The following is a 27,358-nucleotide window of genomic DNA, read 5'->3' on the forward strand; positions in this document are numbered from 1 at the left end:
AAAGCAGATTCCTGCTTACTGGAGAGTAACTTATTAGTCTTGTTGGCTGCAGTGTGCAAAGTGTCTTAGTGTTAGAAGTATATCGATAAATGCAATCCTTGATGCAACCCCGTATAAGAGGAGGATGTGAACGTATGGTCAAGTAGTTTTGTATGGATCATTCTTTCAGAATACTCAAAAACATGGTCTTCCACACCACGGCACAAAACAACAGAGAAGAATGTCGCATATCATCTGAGACACCCCGACCCATACACACACACGCGCGCAAGCACGCACGCACACACAAACAAACAAACAAAAATAGATAAAAATTAATTCATAAATAGGAAAATTACACATATAAAAGACAGCATAGAATCTGATCTACACGTATTAGTGGCTGGCTGATTTTTAAAAAGTAAATTATTTCATCTCAAACAATTCGGAAGAACCCCAGAATAACTTTGGAATTTGTTCCACACTTTGATTATATCGTATATCGGTGTATAAAATGAGTCAGTGAGAGAGAGAGAGAGAGAGAGAGAGAGAGAGAGAGAGAGAGAGAGAGAGATGGAGAGATGCAACCAGGTCAAAGACGTGCAACAATAATCTTGTTGGATCTTTCGCCATAAGAAGACGTAGAAGACGATGTGCATTGCGGATCAATGTAATGTCCTCTAGGTAGTTAGAGGATTCATTCCATTCTTATCTAATATAGTTCAGTATTTATGCTTTTGGAAAGGCATAATGCATTCGACGTCATCACTGTTCTACAAACCCTCCAACATTGAAACCGATTGGTTCTTTCGAAGTGCAGACGCAAAAAAATGATATAGCTGAAGTCTTGTCCCAATTCCTGAAGTCCTACAGGAACACATCATACCAGGGCGCACACAAGCGGACCTGCTGCACGACAGCCAGCACCATACACTCTGAGACATCCTGTGGCCTACAACACACGTTCCTCTTCCAACTCCCACGCTATTCTCTAGGCACAAAACTATGGACTGGCACTCCGAAAGAATTCCAGACAGGCTATCATGCGTCTTCAGAGCCACCCAATGATGACAAATGTTTACCACGACAGCAAACGGTGATATGTTGGTACAGCATGCAAACCAGGTGTGTCCATGCCTAACGGCTTCCACCAGCCTTGGAACTGGCTCGTCAAACAGAAAGTGACCAAGAATCGCAGGTCTAGCGGCATCAAACAAGTCACCCATGGCACTTCACATGAACCTGTCTAATAGAAACGCGTAAGTTCATTCATTAACCACAAGACAGATGAATGATCTTCAGGATTCAAGATAATTCACTAACTTCAGTTCAAAAAAAGATGCAGCAGTCTGCAACAACCGTTTTCAGTAGACCTTCCAAGCCTGTTACTGGCAAACAGCAGACTTTCCTCCTGTAAATTTCCTATTTCATTACAGGAATACCTTTGGTACTTTTAAAAAAGTGATATGGTAACAGCATATCATTGAAATGAATGAAAAAGTTTAAAACGCTCTTCACATATCAGCACTGCATGCTCACTTGATGGTTTTATGGGACTCATAAGTCACTAAAATGAATTTCAATGTATGGTAATCTTTTAATGACCTTCTGTTTTAATCTGACAACCTTGATTTGGTTTTTTCTCCATCCAATGCAGATGAGTTTGGCGTCGATTCCTAATCGTGCGTTTTGACAGGCCTCTCTACACACTTTGTACCTCATTAATCTTTACAAAAGAGGCTAAATTATTATTGTTATTGTTTATGGCGTACTGTACTGCCACATTGTTATATATTTCTTATTTCAGAATTTATTTATAAGAGGTTTTAACTGATTTTTCATACCAACATTACAACAATAACAACAAAAATTATATGTTATCCATATATGCTATGTTGAGAGGTAAGATTCTCTTTCCAACTTTAAAAATAATTTCAGTTTGCTAACCACGCTTCTCACGTAGCAATGATTGACCTGAAGCACACCTTACATCAAGTACAAAGCACTAAAATTATTATGAATTGAAGACATAAAGTCTGCAAATGAGTCCGTGATCATTTAACGAGACTGCATAATTTTTATACATCTTGAGTATCCATTGTGAATGACAAACTTCGATTTAAATTGCTGATTCTTTGGGAATATATATGTAATCAATCGCTTTCTAGCGTTTATAACACGATTTATTGAACCGCTAGCATGTTTTCGAGCCACTGCCGGCTCAACATCACGTGCAAATGTTACAGGATGCTGTGGCGATTTCACTGGCGAAAATACGGAAATTTAGTTATCGGTAACGAAACTTTTATGAAACTGGAAGTCTGTTATGTTTTGGGTACTTACAGTGCTCTGCTTCGTGATATCAGCAGAAAATCTGTGTAGCTCACGTGCGCGCACACACACACACACACACACACACACACACACACACACATTTCTTTACATTCACCAGCTTCGCTTATGCGGATGCAGAGCATACAGTTTACAATGACCTGAAGAAATCAGCTTCATGTCGGTTCGGGTGGAATGAGGTACTGCTAATGGCAACATCAGTGGTAATAGGTTTACCATATATTTGGAAGGTACACTTGTTTTGTGATTGGAAGCCGTCACATCAGTAAAACTGATTTCTTCAGTGGTTTGATGTCCAACTGTGAATCTAATATTTGGGTGCATTTTATTCATTTCATCTGCTTGTTATTTGGTTCTTCCTTCGGACCACTGAAAATCATTTGCGCGTCATCAAGCAGGTCCATGTCAAGGATCGAAATACTTAAATCTATAGACCAAATTAATGGATATAAGACCTCCCTCAAAAACACCCTAGTTGAAAAATCCTGAGCAAAGTTGCCACCACCATTACTAGTTAAGAAAGAAATGTCTAAATTTGCCAGTCTTCCATTTCTTGGAAAAGTGTCATATAAACATGCACATCTTTTCAGCCCACCTAACACAGAAATATTCTTTCGCAGTGAGAACAAACTACAAAATAAAGTCATTCTTAATAAGAAATCCAGTGGACAGTGGCATAAAAATTCCAGCATATATGAAGCCATATGCTCCTGTTCTTGCTTCTATATAGGACAAACGGGGAGAAATTTTGCAACCCAATGCAAACAACGTATCGATGCCCTTCGACTGAAAAATTTAAATAACTTCAGGTTTGCATCACATAGTGCTCATCATAAAAACTCTGTTTGTGATATCAGTGACAATATTTTTGTGCTACGCATTTCTGAGAAAGGCTTACAGACAGATCTCCTCGAACAACTAGAATTTGACATTCCAACGTAGTATTGGACGAAACGTTAGGAATAGAAGTATTCCATGGACCACGGCCATATAACCCGGAAGAACTATCAACAACAGTACCATCCGGTCGTGAAAGCCTTCATTGTATAATCTAAAATTACTTCAGCATATTCTTAACGAAAAGACTGAATCAATGCACAACATTCTCTTCCAGAATTTCCAAGACATCCTGACATCAAAACACCAGAAATGACAACAGTGAATGATATAATCCCCCTGCATAAATTATGTTCTCCTAGTCTTGTAGTAACTATGGCATTCTGTAACTGATTCAGTCTTTAACTACACAGTAATATTTCACTCTGTTTGTTTTTATTTTGTATAACTTTTAATACATATTGCCAATATAAAAACTCACCTGCACCTAGCAATAGTCACTTAAATTATTATCCGTGCTAGTAATATTTATAGTGCAAAACATCATGTAGAAAAGTCTAATATTATCACATTCATACTCTATGTAATACCATCCAGTCTTAACCTTCTATGAACAAGTATAAAACTAAGTGCAGCTAAATATGGTGTATATTTGTGTGTATTACTCATAATGTACATTATGGGAACAGATTTGTTATGGATAAAATGATGCAGTGCACTGTAAGTACCAAAAATATAACGTCATTTCCGTTTCATAAACGTTTCGTCAGCGATAACTAATTTTCTATCATTTTCGCCAGCACCACCACCACAGCGTCTAGCTACACTTGGTCCACGATATGATGTTCCTGTAACACCTCCATCTAATGATAACCCGCATTGGCTCGAAAACTACTTAATGGTACAATAAAACGAATCTAAAGCCCAAGAAAGCGACTGGTGGTGTATTTATTTCAAATACATCACCAATTTCTGAGCATGATAAGAATTACAACTGAAAGGAGGAGGTACATGATCAATCTCCACACGTATTTACTTCACAAAGACACAGCATTTCACACAATATTTCTCATCGTATGAGATACTGCCTGTCTTCCATGGGACCACTGTAAGACTATCGACATGTCTACTACTTGCCAGTGCACCGTTTCCATTCCATAGAGACTTGCTTCTCGTGTCCCCAATCTAAGATGTTCATGCGACTAATGAAAGCTGATCATAATAGTGTTGTTGAAGATACGGATACAAATCCCAGACGCTTATGGCTGTTGAGCAGAGGCAAAAATGTTGACCGCTCAGGGGAACTTGCATTTCTCCAAATTTTGATAAAAAAACTATTGAAAATGACAGCTTGTATTTAAAACTGTAAAGTCACTCTCAAAAGTTGTAGCTGTATGCCTTGGGCACTGTTGTTCAGCCGGAATTTAGTAGCAGGTGATGTAGGAATCTATATCGTTTTTGACATATCTAATGGTGAGGATGTGCCGAAATGCGTAATGCTGAGGTGTAAATAAAAACTGTTTCGGCGACCACCGCTAGTGTATTTCTATTCAGTGCTATAGATGGTCGTAGATTTCCTAAGACACTTCTTATGAAAAGTGATAAAAATTATTAGCTTCAATTTTTTGGGATTAACACGTAAATAAAACATTAGGCAATAACTTATGATAGATTCTCGCAAGGTAACCAAACGTTATAAGGCCTCAGACAAGGTCCGAAAGCATTGCCTTTTAAGAACATTGTAAGTCTTATTAACAGAGTGTTTCCAGGGCAGTTCTGTACATAGCATTATCTGTCTTGAATTGCAATAGCAACTGCTTCTATTGCTGTAAGGTTCCTGCCATCGTGCAGAAGTTAAGAAACAATAACGCAGGTCGGCTGAACTCTGCCACGCCTCCCTATCATAACAAAGGGCGCGGGCAGGGGGGGGGGGGGGGGGCGACGCGTGCCGTTTTCCGGGTGTGCAGCCGCCTCCCCTGCTGCACGCAACATCCCGCAGCCTCCTGGCTTTAATTGAATCCCGCTCGCTCGCGGCATAGCCGTTAATCCGCTATGAATCCCGGCACCGAGCCTGATCCGCCCCAGGCGAAACGCTGCGCGACGCAGCGAAAACCAGATACGTCAGCCCGCAGCCCCAAGACAGCCGTCACCTGCCAGTCGCTCCTGATCCGCTTACCAAGCGACTGGTATGCGCACACTACAGCGATACATATTGAAATCGCTCTTGTCCTTTGATAAACTAACGCATAGGTCCCACAGTGTGGTCTGCTATGACGCTAATACTAGAAGGGCAATGCGAAATCGAGAACAGAGAAGTCAGCAATTCCACAGTCAGATTACAGCTGAGACAACTGATCCTGTTATATTTATCCCTCTCACTCTCCTCCACCACCCTCTTCATTCCATCCTACCCCTCCTCCAATCTGCTCTCGGCCAATCGCCGGGCCCCGCACTCGCCCCCTCCCACTCCCCTCAGCCAATTAGAATCACTCCAGGTATGCACTCTATTGTGAGAGGACCATAACTAATTTCCTCCATTGATAAATTCGCTTGCAGATGTTTCTGCCTACTATAAAAACACTGATGTGTCTGAATGCATTCATTCATGTAGAAAAATATGCGTGCAATACAGATGTAACTGCACAATGTAAATACAGGGTTATTACAAATGATTGAAGCGATTTCACAGCTCTACAATAATTTTATTATTTGAGATATTTTCACAATGCTTTGCACACACATACAAAAACTCAAAAAGGTTTTTTAGGCATTCACAAATGTTCGATATGTGCCCCTTTAGTGATTCGGCAGACATCAAGCCGATAATCAAGTTCCTCCCACACTCGGCGCAGCATGTCGCAATCAGTGAGTTCGAAAGCATCGTTGATGCGAGCTCGCAGTTCTGGCACGTTTCTTGGTAGAGGTGGTTTAAACACTGAATCTTTCACATAACCCCACAGAAAGAAATCGCATGGGGTTAAGTCGGGAGAGCGTGGAGGCCATGACATGAATTGCTGATCATGATCTCCACCACGACCGATCCATCGGTTTTCCAATCTCCTGTTTAAGAAATGCCGAACATCATGATGAAAGTGCGGTGGAGCACCATCCTGTTGCAAGATGAAGTCGGCGTTGTCGGTCTCCAGTTGTGGCATGAGCCAATTTTCCAGCATGTCCAGATACACGTGTCCTGTAACGTTTTTTTTTTTTTCAGAAGAAAAGGAGCCGTAAACTTTAAACCGTGAGATTGCACAAAACACGTTAACTTTTGGTGAATTACGAATTTGCTGCACGAATGCGTGAGGATTCTCTACCGCCAAGATTCGCACATTGCGTCTGTTCACTTCACTATTAAGAGAAAATGTTGCTTCATCACTGAAAACAAGTTTCGCACTGAATGCATTCTCTTCCATGAGCTGTTGCAAGCGCGCCGAAAATTCAAAGCGTTTGACTTTGTCAACGGGTGTCAGGGCTTGTAGCAATTGTAAACGGTAAGGCTTCTGCTTTAGCCTTTTCCGTAAGAATTTCCAAACCGTCGGCTGTGGTACGTTCAGCTCCCTGCTTGCTTTATTCGTCGACTTCCGCGGGCTACGCGTGAAACTTGCCCGCACGCGTTCAACCGTTTCTTCGCTCACTGCAGGCCGACCCGTTGATTTCCCCTTACAGAGGCATCCAGAAGCTTTAAACTGCGCATACCATCGCTGAATGGAGTTAACAGTTGGTGGATCTTTGTTGAACTTCGTTCTGAAGTGTCGTTGCACTGTTATGACTGACTGATGTGAGTGCATTTCAAGCACGACATACGCTTTCTCGGCTCCTGTCGCTATTTTGTCACACTGCGCTCTCGAACGCTCTGGCGGCAGAAACCTGAAGTACGGCTTCAGCCGAACAAAACTTTATGAGTTTTTCTACGTATCTGTACTGTGTCGTGACCATATGTCAATGAATGGAGCTACAGTGAATTTATGAAATCGCTTCAATCATTTGTAATAGCCCTGTAACTAGCTGCCTGAAGTTAAGATAAATTAATTCCAATTCGTCTTTTTTCAGCAACTGCATGACTATAGGTATTTATACTCTGTAGTGAAGGGACCAAGTCCTTTTATGCATAATAACAATGCTACAACAAATTAATGTACAGTTAATTATTAACAGCAATTTTTTTCTTTTCACAGTACATTTTCTTAATAATATTTATTAACAATTTTTTAAATATTACAATTCATTTATAAATATTTGTAAAGTTAATAACTAAATAATATATTTGGACTTTAAAAATGACCTACATACAACTTTTTTTAAACTGATATTATCAGGTACATATATATACTATTTTCATTAAAATTAGTAGTGAGAAGAACATTCCATGTACAACATTCCTCATTTCATCAGAACTTTTTCAATGATTTCACTTACCATATAATGTTTTATACAATATTTTTATTTAAACATTACTTTCCATTTTGTTTTTTATACAATATATGCAACAGATGAGATACAGGTGGACTAGCAGCAGCAAGTGAGGAAAACATTCATAAGCGAGTGATGGTGGGGCAATGAAACATCGTGGAAATATTTGTAAGGACATGCAGAAGAGAAATAATGAATAAACCATTGAAAGAAACACATATTAATTTCCACATGAAAGGGTTCCATTAATTAATTGTGTACCACGTTTACGTTCCAGATTAGAAACGTTAAATCTTGATCAATGTGCCAACCATCCCCATCCGCGACAGTCTGGCAATGCACTGGAAATAGTACAGACACCATTACAGTTGTTCGCTGCAGTTTTCAAACAGTGGACCATGGACTCTTCAGGTGTCGTGACACAGTTCCTGCACTGCTTGAAGATCGCACATTACGTCCAGCTCAGCGTATGGCAAATGTAACCTCTTTAATAATTTGTGTCACAGTTGGCTGTCAGCCTCTTCCTGGAGCAATTCGCAATTCGCCATTTAATGCGAACTTCAGAATCATGTTTTTGAACCGACTACGTAAAGAGGACCTTTCCTTATTCCTTTCACGTGTCGATACTCGAGAAGAGCAGCAGCACTGCTGCCTCTTTTCAGCTTCGCGAGTAAATCCCTGTTCACCTTGTCCAGACCCATGTTGACTGTCTGCAAATGTAATGCACACTGATACTTCACCCCTATGTTGCTGGACCAGTACAGGCGCCTAATGACCAGTCATGACACTAACACTACTAACAATCAAAATCCTGCAGCACACTATCGGAACATCATTCCTATAAAGATATATACAAATATATATTTGACTGGGTAACTGCGGAGGTTTCTCTTGAGCAGAATGTATTTCTGTTTATTCCCCAGCGTTTTCATTGGCATGGGGAGTGCTAGCGGCTCTGGAAACAGCAGCAAGTGGCTGAGTGCATCATGAAAATGTACAGGATGAGCCGTGGTGCGCCTTTTCTGACACACCAGCTCTTTGGCACTACTATCGATTACCCGGATGTACAGCGATCTTTTCCCCTGTTGCGATCTGCCGGCGGGTGTATTTGCGGTAGGGGAGTTGGTCTTGGGACTCGCTACGAGGCGCTAGGACGTGCTTCAGGGGACGACCGAGCGAACATGGGGCTCGGGCAGCGGTGGCGCGGCCGGTCTACCATGCAAGACCGTCGCGAGTTTGTGGTGGACCTGTCTGATGTCAGCTTCGGGCGCTGCTCGTCGCATTGCTTTGGGGCTTGTTTTCTCGGAGAAACCCATCCCTCGAGACCGTCTCGGACAACGCTCTCCATCGTACGCGTAAGTGGTTTCGGTGCCTTCGTTTCGTCACATGATTTGCGTTGCAGCGCGTGTGTTTGTTGGTCGGTTGGTTCGAATATACGTGTTGTCGAAGTAAGAGCAGCCGGCAGAGTCTGTGTGACTGTATACAAACCAGCAGTTACTATTGGCTTTAAAATTCACTGGTTGGATGACTATTAAAAGGCAGATCAGCACGAAGGCGGCCGTATGATATAGGGTTATTGCCATCAAGCGACATCCCTGGTACATTGCTGTAAAAAATTAAAAAAAATTGCAACCAGTTATTCTGTTATTAATAAAACTTGTACTTGTAAAGCTAGTCATTCATATGTACTTCCTTATATACGTGCACTTATTGAATGCACTCGCTCAACAGTAATTGTTTTGCGTATTTTGTTTATCAATTTTTAACGTATATTCATTGATGTTTGGTTGGTGTTTGCCGGGTCTTCTGCGGTCTGTTTGTGTTCCAGTTTCTGCGAGTTGGGGTGCGTGGGTGCGGTGCCACGTTCCGCTTCGGTGCACAGAAGCTGTGACGTGTCGTCTAAGGTGAAGTGACGCCCGGTTCGGCCCCGGTGTTTAGGTGTGCTTTTGGACGGCTGGTCTGCTGCTTCCGGCATTTCAAGTTAAGTCACCTTTTGCCCAGGGTAGCCTGGCGTCACTGCTCGTTTGATAATCACCTAACATCTCTCATGTAATTTTTAAAAAAATTTTTTCTTAGTTTTCTCCCCAATGAATTATATTAAGAGTAACGTATTGCGCTGGTTGTATTATTGCTCAAAAAAAAAATTTTTACCCGAGCCATCTTTAAATTACTTCAGATTTATTGTTTATTATGTAATTCTAATTTTCTGCTTGCTTGAGAAGGAACTATTGGTCATTTTGGATTGTTTTTAAGACGGCCACGTGTTGATTGTATGTTAGCTGATTTATAAATGTCTTCATTGACCTACTAGTTGTTGTGTTTAAGGAGTGACATTATAGGGGCCTTGTTCTTCCATGCTGATCCCGACTTCCTAAGTTACACAGGATATGCCAGGTTTGCCTCCACTAGGATCCGTAATCACATCTTACAATTTTTTCTTGAATCTGACGATTTTCTTTCCGGATGGCCTTCAGAACCCTCCAGACGAGAGAGATCGTTATTTGGTATGCCTGTAGAGGTTGTTTTCATAAAAATAAAGTATATAACGCAGATCGTCAGGTGGCCTGTACTCTTTCTCACTCATTCGCAAGTTGTTTGCCTTGGCATACCTGTGCACATACTGGCTAAGTCCCCCACGAATCATGCATTCGAAAAAGAGCAGCATGTCACTTTGTTAACTGTTCAGTTTTGTCATGTGTTCTTTTTAACACTGTGTCCCACGGAAGCCCTGGCATGGTGTAATACAAGGCAGCGTACAGACTGGATGTGGTTATTTGCTACGAGTATACAAAACAAGTGGAGATGTTGAGTCATAAGCTGATTTACCAAAATCTTTATTACCAATTTCAAACATATGATACGTACGATAGGCAATTACATCTCTATCATTAAAGCTTTCAAGACCAGGTACACTAGACACTCCGCTACCACCTCTTACTATGGCAACAGTAAACCATCCATTTCCATGTGAAAAAGTGTCGTTTATATCCAAACTGAAATTAAGAGAACATCCATCAAATATACAAGGTCCATCGACGAGGGCGTGGGCTGCAACTCTCTTCACTGGAATGCGATTTTTCTTGTCTTCTGATGTTGTTGTAAGTTCAATGTTTTCTATGGTTTTGTAGACTGTTGTGCGGGTACGCTTTGGCGGCGCGCCAGCGGGCACCGTGCTGCTAAAGTGACCACAGCACGCGTCCGGGATATCGTTCCGCTGGCCTCTGCTAAAATGCTAAGTCCCTTATCTAATATCAAAGCCCTCGTACAGTATATAAGCGAGCGCGCTCTCGCGCTACGCTCAGTCTGCGTCTTGCTGCTGCACAGGCAACTGCATTGAACGCCGACAACATGCCCTACAGGAGGTATCGTCGTACCCGCACAAACCATAGAAAACATTGAACTTACAACAACATCAGGAGACAAGAAAAATCGCATTCCAGTGAAGAGTGTTGCAGCCCACGCCCTCGTCGATGGACCTTGTATATTTGTTGGATGTTCTCTTAATTTCAGTTTGGATATAAACTTCTCTAAAACGGTTGCAAGCAGGTGCACGTCACTCTCATGTACAATTTAACAGAATTCCCAAAACCAGAGATGTTGAAATCCTACTAAACATTCAGCGCATGGCTAAACTCCACATCAGTTATGGATATGCCTGCAAAATTACTGGTGAATGTGGTTATGTCGGGCAATGTTGTTTCACTGAGTACTTCCTTCGAACCTACGTAATCGTAAGTTAACATTCCCTTCTTCGTCATGAGTTGAAACTTTGAATCTTTGGGATATGAAATTCAATTAGTATGGATAGCCTCCTAAGGAATTGACTCAAGATGTTTCTGAAGGGACTCGTACATGAACTGTACTGAATCCAAGAGGTTGAGCGTTACTATTGGTGTAATTCGCTTGTAAAACTGAAACGTAGTTTTCTGCATTGTCTTGTATGACAATAACCTTATCATCTTTCTAGCTGAAATCGCCCAAGTAATGAACAGGAAAGTGAGCACCATACCCGCTCAAATTACTGAAGAGCATGTGGTATGTGTCATGCCTGTTGGTATTTCAAGTTGCAGGCATTGTGAGCTGCACCACAGTACTTTCCTGTTACATGATAGTGAACTCTATGTGGATTTTCCGCATCTCTGTCTCACAAACATGGCAGTCAAGTGTCTGCACATATAAGGCATCATTCTTCTGTGAGTTGATTATGGCAATGCATTACTTCTCATCAACGCTAATCGCAAGTTTTTCTGTTTCAGAGAGCAACCATCCCGCAGGATTAGCCCCGACATATGATTCGTAATGACTGAGATCAGAATCATACGAGCATTCAACTTAATACATATGGTACGTGCTGTTCAGCGAAGGCAGTGTGAGAGGCAGTGGGATCGCCTACACAATACGCCACAGGAGCTAGTAAGCACTCAAAGTTAGCATGTACGATGAAAGGACAGCGCTCCTGTTGGAGGGCATTCTTAAACTTTAAGAACTTCTGTCCTTGGTAGTCATTTCCACACATCGATCAATGAGAAGCTTATCTAAATACCCGCTCGTAGTAAGAGAGTTGATGTATCTATGGCAAAAATGCCTTGTACCATCATGTTTTGTCAATGAGGAGAAAAGTAGGTGGGACATGTGTCTGGTCCAGATGTAGTCTTGTTTCTCAGCCTCAGAGAATATCAATTAATCTATGTGGTTGATGCACTGACTGGCTACGTTAGGGAAGTAGAGGAGGTCAGCTATATTATGCTTTACTTCTTTCAGCACAGTGTATTCTTCTCCTTTTGGCTTGATTTTATCAACAGCCAGGCTGCAGACATCAACTTAATGATAATCAGGATTCTGCCTCTAGAATTTTGGTACATCCTGAATTTTGACAGGATGCGAGTTGAAGTCACAATGCTCGCAGATATTAAGTGTTTAGAATACATTTTTATGATGTAAATTTTTTAGTAATTTCTTGTCGCAAGCAAGAAGCGACCACGCAAAGCAACATTCGTCTCCCTTGGTAGTATTCTTGCCCGGCCGCGGTGGCCCCGCGGTTCTAGGCGCTACAGTCCGGAACCGCGTGACTACTACGGTCGCAGGTTCGACTCCTGCCTCGGGCATGGACGTGTGTGATGTCCTTAGGTTAGTTAGGTTTAAGTAGTTCTAAGTTCTAGGGGACTGATGACCTCAGATGTTAAGTCCCATAGTGCTCAGAACCATTTCAACCATTTGTTTGCAGTATTCTTGACATTAATAAGTGCCTGTTTTTTTAGCTACGTCCTCTGAAACTGGGATGTCACAGGATCCCCCATTTACTAGGTCAAAAAATGCGAGTTCAGTTCGAGGTGGAGTACACAGCTGAGTGTCTTACGTGGCCCTCTTGGGATAAATGATCTAATATGACATTCTTGGCAAAAGTTCTGAACCATTCTACTGCCTGTTTGGGGCAGGGGGGAGGGAGGAGGGACTAATGAGCTCACAGAAAGAACTGCCTTGCACCGTAAGTCATTGGCGGTTTCAGGAAGCTCCCTTTCCAAAACGATTTGACAACTATTGAGGAAAGTTCCAGGATCTCAGCAGCCAGCATTAGTGTTGTCAATACGAGCTTGCAAGATCCTATCCGCAAAAGTGCACGCTACGACAGAATAGTCCATTGTGGCTACATGATTTACCTAAGTGATCCGTAACAGAGCAGGCCGTTGGGCTGCTGCTTCTAGTTTCTGAGTGACGTCGATGCCCGTGCAATGTAGGGCGTGAATCCATAATCATCGATGGACCTGGTTGGGGTAACGAACGCATCAAAGTTGTGTCCAGGAGCCTACAGGAGGTGTTGGTTAACGCATCATTGACGGACCAGGCTGGGGCAAAGAACACAGTTCAGGCCCTAGCGTTGCAAGCCAACCCTGGACAGTTCCATTACTCCTGTAACGAAAGAAGCGAGATTGATAAGTATCCTGTGTATTTAACATGCACAATAGACATATGCATCCGTCAATAATAATTCCCCATACAATGAGGTTCTTGACGCTGCTGTAGCCTGTAAGAAATTTTAGCCATACATAGTCATTATCGTTCTTGAATTCCAATATTTTCTAGTTTAATTTAGTGTCAATGCTTCTCGCTATATCTTCAAGTGCATCTAGAAAATCATGAACACACATCATAAGTACGCAAGCGTAAATTATCTGTTGTTGTTGTTGTCTTCAGTCCTGAGACTGGTTTGATGCAGCTCTCCATGCTACTCTATCCTGTGCAAGCTTCTTCATCTCTCAGTACCCACTGCAACCTACATCCTTCTGAATCTGCTTAGTGTATTCATCTCTTGGTCTCCCCCTACGATTTTTACCCTCCACGCTGCCTTCCAATACTAAATTGGTGATCCCTTGATGCCTCAGAACATGTCCTACCAACCGATCCCTTCTTCTGGTCAAGTTGTGCCACAAACTTCTCTTCTCCCCAATCCTATTCAATACTTCCTCATTAGTTATGTGATCTACCCATCTAATCTTCAGCATTCTTCTGTAGCACCACATTTCAAAAGCTTCTATTCTCTTCTTGTCCAAACTATTTACCGTCCATGTTTCACTTCCATACATGGCTACACTCCATACAAATACTTTCAGAAACGACTTCCTGACACTTAAATCTATACTCGATGTTAACAAATTTCTCTTCTTCACAAACGATTTCCTTGCCATTGCCAGTCTGCATTTTATATCCTCTCTACTTCGACCATCATCAGTTATTTTGCTCCCCAAATAGCAAAACTCCTTTACTACTTTAAGTGTCTCATTTCCTAATCTAATTCCCTCAGCATCACCCAACTTAATTCGACTACATTCCATTATCCTCGTTTTGCTTTTGTTGATGTTCATCTTATATCCTCCTTTCAAGACACTGTCCATTCCGTTCAACTGCTCTTCCAGGTCCTTTGCTGTCTCTGACAGAATTACAATGTCATCGGCAAACCTTAAGGTTTTTATTTCTTCTCCATGGATTTTTGTTTCCTTTACTGCTTGCTCAATATACAGATTGAATAAAATCGGGGAGAGGCTACAACCCTGTCTCACTCCCTTCCCAACCACTGCTTCCCTTTCATGTCCCTCGACTCTTATAACTGCCATCTGGTTTCTGTACAAATTGTAAATAGCCTTTCGCTCCCAGTATTTTACCCCTGCCACCTTTAGAATTTGAAAGAGAATATTCCAGTCAACATTGTCAAAAGCTTTCTCTAAGTCTACAAATGCTAGAAACGTAGGTTTGCCTTTCCTTAATCTTTCTTCTAAGATAAGTCGTAAGGTCAGTATTGCCTCACGTGTTCCAGTATTTCTACGGAATCCAAACTGATCTTCCCCGAGGTCGGCTTCTACTAGTTTTTCCATTCGTCTGTAAAGAATTCGTGTTAGTATTTTGCAGCTGTGGCTTATTAAACTGATTGTTCGGTAATTTTCACATCTGTCAACACCTGCTTTCTTTGGGATTGGAATTATTATATTCTTCTTGAAGTTTGAGGGTATTTCGCCTGTTTCATACATCTTGCTCACCAGATGGTAGAGTTTTGTCAGGACTGGCTCTCCCAAGGCCGTCAGTAGTTCCAATGGAATGTTGTCTACTCCGGGGGCCTTGTTTCGACTCAGGTCTTTCAGTGCTCTGTCAAACTCTTCACGCAGTATCGTATCTCCCATTTCATCTTCATCTACATCCTCTTCCATTTCCATAATATTGTCCTCAAGTACATCGCCCTTGTATAGACCCTCTATATACTCCTTCCACATTTCTGCTTTCCCTTCTTTGCTTAGAACTGGGTTTCCATCTGAGCTCTTGATGTTCATACAAGTGGTTCTCTTATCTCCAAAGGTCTCTTTAATTTTCCTGTAGGCAGTATCTATCTTACCCCTAGTGAGATAAGTCTCTACATCCTTACATTTGTCCTCTAGCCATCCCTGCTTAGCCATTTTGCACTTCCTGTCAATCTCATTTTTGAGACGTTTGTATTCCTTTTTGCCTGCTTCATTTACTGCATTTTTATATTTTCTCCTTTCATCAATAAAATTCAATATTTCTTCTGTTACCCAAGGATTTCTACTAGCCCTCGTCTTTTTACCTACTTGATCCTCTGCTGCCTTCACTACTTCATCCCTCAAAGCTACCCATTCTTCTTCTACTGTATTTCTTTCCCCCATTCCTGTCAATTGTTCCCTTATGCTCTCCCTGAAACTCTCTACAACCTCTGGTTCTTTCAGTTTAACCAGGTCCCATCTCCTTAAATTCCCACCTTTCTGCAGTTTCTTCAGTTTTAATCTACAGGTCATAACCAATAGATTGTGGTCAGAGTCCACATCTGCCCCTGGAAATGTCTTACAATTTAAAACCTGGTTCCTAAATCTCTGTCTTACCATTATATAATCTATCTGATACCTTTTAGTATCTCCAGGGTTCTTCCATGTATACAACCTTCTATCATTATTCTTAAACCAAGTGTTAGCTATGACTGAGTTGTGCTCTGTGCAAAATTCTACCAGGTGGCTTCCTCTTTCATTTCTTAGCCCCAATCCATATTCACCTACTACGTTTCCTTCTCTCCCTTTTCCTACTCTCCCTTTTCCTACACTCGAATTCCAGTCACCCATGACTATTAAATTTTCGTCTCCATTCACTATCTGAATAATTTCTTTTATTTCATCATACATTTCTTCAATTTCTTCGTCATCTGCAGAGCTAGTTGGCATATAAACTTGTACTACTGTAGTAGGTGTGAGCTTCGTATCTATCTTGGCCACAATAATGCGTTCACTATGCTGTTTGTAGTAGCTTACCCGCCTTCCTATTTTCCTATTCATTATTAAACCTACTCCTGCATTACCCCTATTTGACTTTGTGTTTATAACCCTGTAGTCACCTGACCAGAAGTCTTGTTCCTCCTGCCACCGAACTTCACTAATTCCCACTATATCTAACTTTAACCTATCCATTTCCCTTTTTAAATTTTCTAACCTACCTGCCCGATTAAGGGATCTGACATTCCACGCTCCGATCCGTAGAACGCCAGTTTTCTTTCTCCTGATAATGACATCCTCTTGAGTAGTCCCCGCCCGGAGATCCGAATGGGGGACTACTTTACCTCCGGAATATTTTACCCAAGAGGACGCCATCATCATTTAATCATACAGTAAAGCTGCATGCCCTCGGGAAAATTACGGCCGTAGTTTCCCCTTGCTTTCAGCCGTTCGCAGTACCAGCACAGCAAGGCCGTTTTGGTTACTGTTACAAGGCCAGATCAGTCAATCATCCAGACTGTTGCCCCTGCAACTACTGAAAAGGCTGCTGCCCCTCTTCAGGAACCACACGTTTGTCTGGCCTCTCAACAGATACCCCTCCGTTGTGGTTGTACCTACGGTACGGCTATCTGTATCGCTGAGGCACGCAAGCCTCCCCACCAACGGCAAGGTCCATGGTTCATGGTTATCTGTAGAAAAACTAATATTATTTATGTATTCGATTCTCTACAGTTAGACCAAGACCCAGTGAACTTTCATCCAGCTCACACGGAAGATCGCTGCGTTCACATCCCCGAAAATCATTCGTAATGAAAGTTATGGTTTCTTCATCAAAGAGCGCTGGCAGTACACTGCTATCCCACTCACACATAGTATTCAGATCACCTAGAAAAAGCATTATAAGACATTATTCGCATTAAGAGCTGCATCAAACCAGTCTCAGGACTGAAGACAACAACAAGAAGTCATTATTCATAACATACATACACATAAATATGTATACTTACATTCACATCCCTACAAATCATTTAAGGGGAAAGCCATAGTTTCATCATCCAGCTGAAAAATGAGGGCGTTTATTTGGCACATTACCGTTAGCAGAGTAAGACTGGTTTTTACACCGAAGCAGTAGCAGATTATCAACCTGAAATGAATAGGGACTGATCAGAGCAGCATATTTATGGCCAGTGCCAGAATATGCCACAACAAGCATAATGCTGATGCAACTGTATTTCACCTGCGTCACTTGGCTCCAAAGACAACGAGACACACTGCACTGTCCTTGAAGTACACGAATAGCAAGGCGTTCTGATTATACAGATCATGCATTTTTATGTGGGATGAGAAACCGCCATCCTTCACGAAATCGCATGTGCTGCGCCCCATCATTTATACACTCCTGGAAATTGAAATAAGAACACCGTGAATTCATTGTCCCAGGAAGGGGAAACTTTATTGACACATTCCTGGGGTCAGATACATCACATGATCATACTGACAGAACCACAGGCACATAGACACAGGCAACAGAGCATGCACAATGTCGGCACTAGTACAGTGTATATCCACCTTTCGCAGCAATGCAGGCTGCTATTCTCCCATGGAGACGATCGTAGAGATGCTGGATGTAGTCCTGTGGAACGGCTTGCCATGCCATTTCCACCTGGCGCCTCAGTTGGACAAGCGTTCGTGCTGGACGTGCAGACCGCGTGAGACGACGCTTCATCCAGTCCCAAACATGCTCAATGGGGGACAGATCCGGAGATCTTGCTGGCCAGGGTAGTTGACTTACACCTTCTAGAGCACGTTGGGTGGCACGGGATACATGCGGACGTGCATTGTCCTGTTGGAACAGCAAGTTCCCTTGCCGGTCTAGGAATGGTAGAACGATGGGTTCGATGACGGTTTCGATGTACCGTGCACTATTCAGTGTCCCCTCGACGATCACCAGTGGTGTACGGCCAGTGTAGGAGATCGCTCCCCACACCATGATGCAGGGTGTTGGCCCTGTGTGCCTCGGTCGTATGCAGTCCTGATTGTGGCGCTCACCTGCACGGCGCCAAACACGCATACGACCATCATTGGCACCAAGGCAGAAGCGACTCTCATCGCTGAAGACGACACGTCTCCATTCGTCCCTCCATTCACGCCTGTCGCGACACCACTGGAGGCGGGCTGCACGATGTTGGGGCGTGAGCGGAAGACGGCCTAACGGTGTGCGGGACCGTAGCCCAGCTTCATGGAGACGGTTGCGAATGGTCCTCGCCGATACCCCAGGAGCAACAGTGTCCCTAATTTGCTGGGAAGTGGCGGTGCGGTCCCCTACGGCACTGCGTAGGATCCTACGGTCTTGGCGTGCATCCGTGCGTCGCTGCGGTCCGGTCCCAGGTCGACGGGCACGTGCACCTTCCGCCGACCACTGGCGGCAACATCGATGTACTGTGGAGACCTCACGCCCCACGTGTTGAGCAATTCGGCGGTACGTCCACCCGGCCTCCCGCATGCCCACTATACGCCCTCGCTCAAAGTCCGTCAACTGCACATACGGTTCACGTCCACGCTGTCGCGGCATGCTACCAGTGTTAAAGACTGCGATGGAGCTCCGTATGCCACGGCAAACTGGCTGACACTGACGGCGGCGGCGCACAAATGCTGCGCAGCTAGCGCCATTCGACGGCCAACACCGCGGTTCCTGGTGTGTCCGCTGTGCCGTGCGTGTGATCATTGCTTGTACAGCCCTCTCGCAGTGTCCGGAGCAAGTATGGTGGGTCTGACACACCGGTGTCAATGTGTTCTTTTTTCCATTTCCAGGAGTGTAGATCTGATGCACGACGGAGGCAAACGTACACCAAGAAACACAGTGCTGTTATCTGAGCGCATGCTGCAGTGGCAGCTGCTTCGTGAGGCCCACAGCTCACAACGCCACATGCAAGATTGTGAGAGGTATAAGAGAAGCTGAACAAGTATACAGTTTTAATAAAGTTTATTTTTTGGATAGGGCTACACATCAGTCCAAATATCAAGCGACGGGGAATTTTCCGTTTACAGAGAGGTTAGTATGGGCCTCTTGCTACAAGCAGCCATCGACTGCTATCGGTTCCAATGTCGTCTAAATGAGCTATTTAAAATCATATGTCCTTGTTGAATTGCATCGACGATATGTGGTGAAAAGAGGTGTAGGACAAGGAGAGTAAATAAATACTGTGTTATTAAATAGAATGTCATTTATTGATATTGTAACTTAAAACTATTTGTAAGTCGAAGCACGCACATAAGCACTGCTGCCACTACCATACATTTGCTTGACTCTTCGGATTGATGAGAAGTTGTGCTCTTCGAGATTTCCAGTTGATGTTCTCTTGAAGATTTCACACATCCACAACACATTTTCATGGCCTGTGACATAAACGTCGGCGTCTGTGTGATAACACGTCTAGAGCGATGCTACCATGTTTTCATGCAAAATTCCCTCAAGTCCCGGTGTGTAGCAATAACGCATATGCTGCTGAGCCTGGAGAAAGTTTTTGCGATGATTGAAATTCAGTTCATGTGTCTGCAGTTCCAGTTTTGACATCCTCATTTTACATTGAAAAGTAAGAATTATTATCTCGTCGACATTACAAATATCACCGAAGCAAAAGGGTTGTGGGTGAAACATTCCTAATGAATGATCTGATCATCATATTGAACTGAAATTTTTATAGAGAGTCAAGTTATTGGGAAGATGAGTCCTATCGGTTCATACTGGACTCGCATTCGGGAGGACGACGGTTCAAAGCCGCGTCCGTCCATCCTCGTTTAGGTTTTCTGTGATTTTCCTAAATCATTTCAGGCGAATACCGGCATGGTTCCTTTGAAAGGCCACGGCCAATTTTCTTCCCCATCCTTCCCTCCTCCAAATCAACCAACCAGTTCTATCGGTTTAAGGAACACGTAATTCTCACTTGTTGTCATGTTCTGCTTCCCTCTGTGTTCTCACAGATGTCTGCATTGTTTTTATAGTTTATACCCATTTTGCTTCCATTATAGTCTTACTATGATTCCTTTACTGCGAAAATTGTAATCGACAATATTCAACATAATTTTGTAACCTGTTCCCACTGTATGAAAGAATCCACAGATCGTATTGAGTAATATATCGCTGAGGTACGAATTCATTTCAGTATTACACTGGGCACTAATTTTGCTAGCATGTTGTTGATTCGACTCGTAAATTTTGTGAGCATTATTTTCCAACGCTTGCCCCATTGAGAAACCTTGGAAGAAATCTACTGAAACTTTGTGGCTAAAGTCAACTCTCTCTTCCATTGTTTTTATCCCTGTTTTAAACATATTAATGATTACACGTAACTCAGTCTTGTACAAAGTCTTACATACTCATTGAAATCGTCTACATCATATGAGCCAGGGAGTACTTCCACGAATTTAACACTTCCTACATGAAGGTTATTGTTTGACTCAGTGATACTAGGCACTCTGTTTATGCTTCCAGACCGACCAATGCACACTATTCCATTCCCTCTTGCTTAGCTCTATTGTGGGAAAGTAGCTCACTCTTAATACTGGCGAACGTTCCTTTAAAGCAGAGACGTATAGCATAACATCTAAACATCAACTGATGCAGTGATGTGCATGCTGCTTATTAGCAAAAAGGTTAGGCAGGAACGTCCACAGAGATATGAATCGAAGTCTTGGTAACGTAGAAAACTGTAGAGCAACTGGTTCATGTTGGTAAAGCAGTAGCGTAATTCTCCCAGTGCCTTAAATCGCTGAAAAAATTGAAGTACAGAGTGAGTCACAACGTTCTGATAATATCAAATTTCAATAACGTGCGCTAAGAACAGAAAACATTGACAGAAGCACCATCTATTAGTTGTGCGGAATGTCAAGTTTCATCCAGGTAAGTAATCATGTAGTTTTGGTCGAAGCAACATCGTGTATTCATGGTGGAGTGTTACTTTCGTTACAGCAAATCTGTCGCGTGGATGCAATGTGCATTTCAAGACTCATCCTTACATCCAATTCCTGCTCGTGGAACAGTACTAAATTGAGTAAGAAACTTCCATGCAATAGCCAGTGCATCAAATCGAAAGGAAACTATCACTCAGAAAACCGTCTGACCTCCATGCCATGCCATACGTATGGTGTTGTGTGAAGGCGAGAGTGTACTCCAACCCACCAACAAGCTTCCAGTAATTAGAAGATCGAATTCACGATGAAATTTTCAGAATTCCTCCAGCAGTTACGATAGATGTGTTCAAAAACTGGGGGAAACAGAGTATTGTGTAGTGACGAATGGTCGTCATTTGTACAATGTAGTATTTCATAAGTGAACATGAATAAATGTTGCGCCTTGTGTAAAATGTCCAACGTTCTTTTGCAATTGGTTTGTGTGTTATTCAGATCTGAAATTTCCAAAACTTTGTGAAGCACCCTGTAGTACGTCGTATTTAGATTTCTTATCATTTGCAACCTAGTGAGTATCGTATCCTCCTACAACATCAAAATTAGCTATCCCACACTGTTTGTATTTCTGCACCATCTTCGGCAATGTACTCAACATGAACACTCCATGAAATCTTGAGATTTTGAGTCTTCTGACGAGTTTAAGCAGATCTGTGTTTGTAAGAAGCCTTTTCGGTGTATCAATACGAACTTTTTATTTCATGAACAGTCCAGTCCCTTTCCTGAGTGTTTTTAAACATAATCCTCTACTGATAGCAATAGCCACCACCATCCTATTATACCTTATAGCCTCCTGTAGTTGCTCCTACGACTTCTGTGTATTCTTCAGTGTTCGAACAATGACAGCTGCCCCTCCTGCTAATGATCCAATCGCTGGTAAGCCCATAAGTGCAGGAATTAGTAGCTGGATGATTCCACCAGATATCTTTGGTATTGGCTGAACCCTTGGCGTTTTAACAAAGCTTCTTACTCTTTTCTCCTTCAAGGCACTTTTAGTCACGTTCACTACTGTCTCGTTCAAATTTTTTAAACATGCTGTACCGGTTTTCTTCATTTTATTTAGTGTGTGACAAGTTGCATTCACAATATGTTGGAAAGTTATTCCAGTACCCATGTTGGAAATTTATCCCAGTACCCAATTTAAGTTTGCCATGCGTTGCTTTATCAAGTACAAATAGTGCAATACGTTGTTCTATGCCTACGTTCTTCCTCCGGCGTATTTGCTTCACTTTATCAACTAAAATTCGATCTAAAACGTGAAGTTCTGCCAGACCTTGAGTTGGAGCAACACTTTATCGTGCACCTTAAGGCTGCGTCTGGTAATGTAATTCCCAGATAAAGCCAGATGCAATTCAACTGGTAAATTATCGAGGACATTGCTGCCACTTCTGATGTGCTTCCTAGCACTCATCTCATGCTACTGCACGGTTTGAAATGGTTCAAATGGCTCTGAGCACTATGGGACTCAATTGCTGAGGTCATTAGTCCCCTAGAACTTAGAACTAGTTAAACTTAACTAACCTAAGGACATCACAGACATCCATGCCCGAGGCAGGATTCGAACCTGCGACCGTAGCGGTCTTGCGGTTCCAGACTGCAGCGCCTTTAACCGCACAGCCACTTCGGCCGGCTGCACGGTTTGAGATTTGTATGTCCTGTTATATACAAAATCTTGAACTTTCTCCCAACTGCTGTGCTTTGATGGGAAACTGAGCCATTTAACTAAAGCCTTCTTCTGTTGTCTTATGACGTGCTCTGTAAGAAACATGTCTGGTTCAGAGCTGTTCTATAATTACTCTGTGCGAAAATTTCCAGCAATTTCTTCACCTTTGGTGTCCTTCAGGATGTAAGTTCTCAGGTCTCTGTCATGCACATTGGAAACTGGAAATATCTCCATTGACCTGTTTGGCAGGAAAGCATCTTAGACACAGTTCTGTATTTCAAAATACACACAAAGCTAACTACATTGAATTTCTGCTTACATGGATCCACCATCATAAAACAACTGTATACTGTACTTACAAACTGATTGTCACGAACATCAAGAGTCCTCATTTTAATCATTTGATATTTACAAGGGGAGGCTACGACGTTGGGATCACGGTTTTACTTCAGACTTTGAACACCTTTGGTGGGCCATTAAAACTACGTAATGTGCAAACAGTAAGGTGCACTACTCTGGCAATTCAGAGATAATCGCAACAGAAATTTTATGCGTCTATTGTGTTACTGGCATTCCTGTGCAAAGGCACCACCCGCAAAAAGCCTTTGTGGCCAAGCGGTTAACGTTCGCACATTCCAAGCGGGTTGTAGGCAAGGCTGAATCCCGCTACCACGTACGTTTTACTTCATATTTTTTTCATCACTGGTAACATTATTTAATTAGTATATGAGAGGTAATATAATGAAAAAAAAACAAGTGCATTTCCATAAAGTTGTAGTGAATTTTGCATGTTATTTGTAATCAAATTTCTCAAGGCCGAGGGTCAGGCTTGGAAAACCAAGTCAAACCTCGATAAATAATGGTGCGAGTGACGTAATTCACAGTAATGTAGTAAGTCATAATGTGCCAGACCACAAGAGTAATGTAAAATTACTCGTCAGATGTGCTCTCGACATCACACGTTGCAGGATGGTTTTTGTCATACAGACGTGGAAAACACAAATTGAAACTTCATGCAAATACATGTTTTTTCCTTTCATTATATTATCTCTCATACAAATTAAATAATGTGACCAGTGATGAAAAAATTAGATTAAAGAGTAAGAGTAACCGTAGCTTTCTACGTCCAGATACAAAGCCACATAACAGACACGTAAAACTTCTCTTCAGATTTTCTCGGAATTTCCAAAGTAGTGCACCTTACTATTTGCACGTTATGTTGTTTTAATGGCCTACTAAAGGCGTACGAAGTCTGATGTAAATCTGTGAGCCCAACATCGTGGCCTCCCCTTGTTACTTACAGTCCTATTCCTGAGAGAATGCCTAGCCATTTGTATCATCGTTGAAGATTAAATCTCAACCTCATACAGTATTTTATCATCTTGTTCAGATATTCCACAATACTTACTTTCATGTCAGAGAATGTCAAGTAGTGGTTTATTCCTTATCATTCAGTTACCGACTTGAAATGACTATTGTAAAATTCGCCTCCATTGTCGGTTTGGAGGTTTGATTCATTTCCGTCCACAGTAAATTTTCGAACAACTAAGCAACTTACTTCTCTGTCTTTGTCTAGGCAGGCAGCGCCCACGTGAATTTGGAATACATATCTGACTATTAAAGTATATTTGACAGATTTATTCAATTTTTAATATTGTGTCACATCTACAAGTCTGTCTTGGCATGTATCATCAAAACCTCCTACTATGAAGTGTCAATGCAGAACTGTTTTGTGCACAGGTTTTTTGGAGCTCATGAGCCACTATCTCCGTAATTACTTGGTGATACATATCTCTTGAAGATGCATCATATTGGCATAATTTCATTCGTGTGAGCTGTATTCCCTGCAACAGCTGATGCTGTGATTAGTCGTAGTCGTTCTATGATTTAGTTCAGGTAATCGTATTATTTGTAGTCTAGAGACAGAGTGTTAATTCTTTGATGAACGTCAGTGCCTTTGCCCACGCCATATGTAACAGCTAAAGTGAGTCTAATAATACCCCCTTCTTGTATTTTCTACAGTTTCAGCTTTTTATTCATTCATTCAAGGTGTTGCTTCGCCTACATGCATTAATCACACATCATACTTCAGCCTATATTTATATCTCTTTCGGCAAATACTTGTTCGAGTTCAAAATTTTTAAGAACGTTAGGTTCGATAAACGTAGTGTTTTTCAGATTCCTGATTACAAACATATACTGCATGTTTCATTAAATGTATATAGTGCCTATGTAACATATATGAATTATCTCTGCTGACCCGATATGTTTTGTATAACTCACTACAACTGCTATGGTTAATGAAATCGGTAATAGCGTATCCCTCTTCTTCTTCTTCTTCTTCTTCTTCTCCTCCACCTCTTTTGCGTCCATCCACACAGTAAGAAATCCTTCTCAGACGTTCAGTTATTGGTTTAAACGTTATGAGAGAGAATTATATCGTTGCAGGTGTCCTAATTTTAGCAACCGTAATTTATGGTGAATAGCCTTCCAAACCTCGATAACACTGAGACTACTGGTGGTGATGGGCCACACCCACCATACTCTTTGGCTTGATAAAGCTAAGCGTATTGTTAGCCCTGAGTGGACTCCACCAATTTTCCATTGATGTATAGTTCATATTGCTGGCTTATGTTATTCAACATCTCGCCTTTTCTAGGTATTGCATGGATGAGACTTCCCGGTTCCGTCAATTTTGTGTTGATTGCCCTGATTTTGTATCAACATATAGACACATGTTTAGCGTGTGCTTCACACTGTTGGAATGAGAGCATGACATATGTGCAAGTTTGTCCATACTCTGACGTAGTTACGCATTGGTACTCTGTCTTTTAAGCAGAAAGTCCTGGCAGTTTCGTCTGTATCGACGATCATTCAGTTTTCTCATTTTGTCTGTAAATAGAAAGCCATTCTCTGTGTGATTCCAGAAATCCCTGCGTATGCAAACAAATTCATTCAATATGAAGTTGGTTCCTACATACACTTGGCAAATAAGTTTTTAATTCATATATTCTTGTTTGAAAGTGACAATATTGTTCACATTACCGTTACTAACTGCTGTGAAATACTGGCACGTCTGGTTCACACGCAAGACATTAGCTTTTATATGACGATCAAAATAAAAATATTTGCATAACTGGTCTTGTTTTTCAACTAATACGTCTTCAAATATGAATATATTGTCTTAGATTAATTTTCGTAGGTGATGGTGTATCTTACCTATGGCAGGGCTTATGAAGATTCTTAAGTAAGATACAATTCTACCTGAATAGCTGCACAACATGCATTGTAAAGTGAAGCGATTGTTTCTTTTGATGGGTAAAGAGCTTTGCTGCCATATCCAGTATTTTCCTCTACGTTCTATTGAAGAAACGTAGATAGTTTTGCCGACGGTCTAGAACATGCTGTATTATATAAATGGAATACATTAGATTTTTAAAAGCCTGCTCCAGTGGATGGAGTGCACTCTCTATAGTTAAATAGTTTCACTGTTTGTAAGACGTCCCCTGCTCTAACCATACAATCACCGAGTATCACTGATGGAGAGTGAATCTTTCCATGGAACAAAGATCATATCTGCAATTGAGCGTCACGCAGACGAAGTGACTCATCTGGGGATGATATTACTTTGATGTTACTGTATCGAGGATTTTCGAATACCGCCACCAGATAGAATTCAGTCCGACATCATTGCCACACTGACACGTTAAAAGGTACTATTTTTTTAACCCAAAACCTATATTGCACAGCATTATTTTCATATCAGGCGGCTGCTGCTGCTGTGATGAGTTTGCCATACTTGTAAGAGAAAAATAATTATTCTACGTATTCCATCACTCTGCACATATCCATTCGTACTGTGGATACTGCACCTTAGACAGCTGTCTTTGCACATTGTTAGTTTTGTTATGGTGAGTGATCGTGAGTAAATAAGCTATTGTATATGCGATAACGCCGGGTCCCCTCACGTGTGTGCCTGTTCGGGTAACCATAGCGCGTGATGTCCCTACTCCAAATGACCCAACACACGTCGATAAAGCAAGCATATCGTCGCTGCTAAGTGGTGCTTGTGGAGGGGCATGCACATCTATACATTAAAAAAGTGTGCACTGGAACCAATTTAATAATTTTTGTAACATGGTTTATGTTCGCTGATGTAGAAAAAAGATGTTTCATTCCTTACTTCATCCAGTTAGCGGTCAATTTTCTTTTCTCTTTACTTTTGCTTTCTAAATCGGCCTATATTCTTCCTAATGTCTCAAGTAATCTCCACACCAAACCATTTCATCGAAGTCGATTCAGTTGTGGAAACGCAACCGACAGAATTACTTTTCATTTAATAGTATTAGTATGGAAGTGTGAATTAAGTATGATGAGGATTGTATAAGCA

Source organism: Schistocerca cancellata, chromosome 2 (assembly GCF_023864275.1).
Source record: "Schistocerca cancellata isolate TAMUIC-IGC-003103 chromosome 2, iqSchCanc2.1, whole genome shotgun sequence".
Taxonomy (NCBI): domain Eukaryota; kingdom Metazoa; phylum Arthropoda; class Insecta; order Orthoptera; family Acrididae; genus Schistocerca; species Schistocerca cancellata.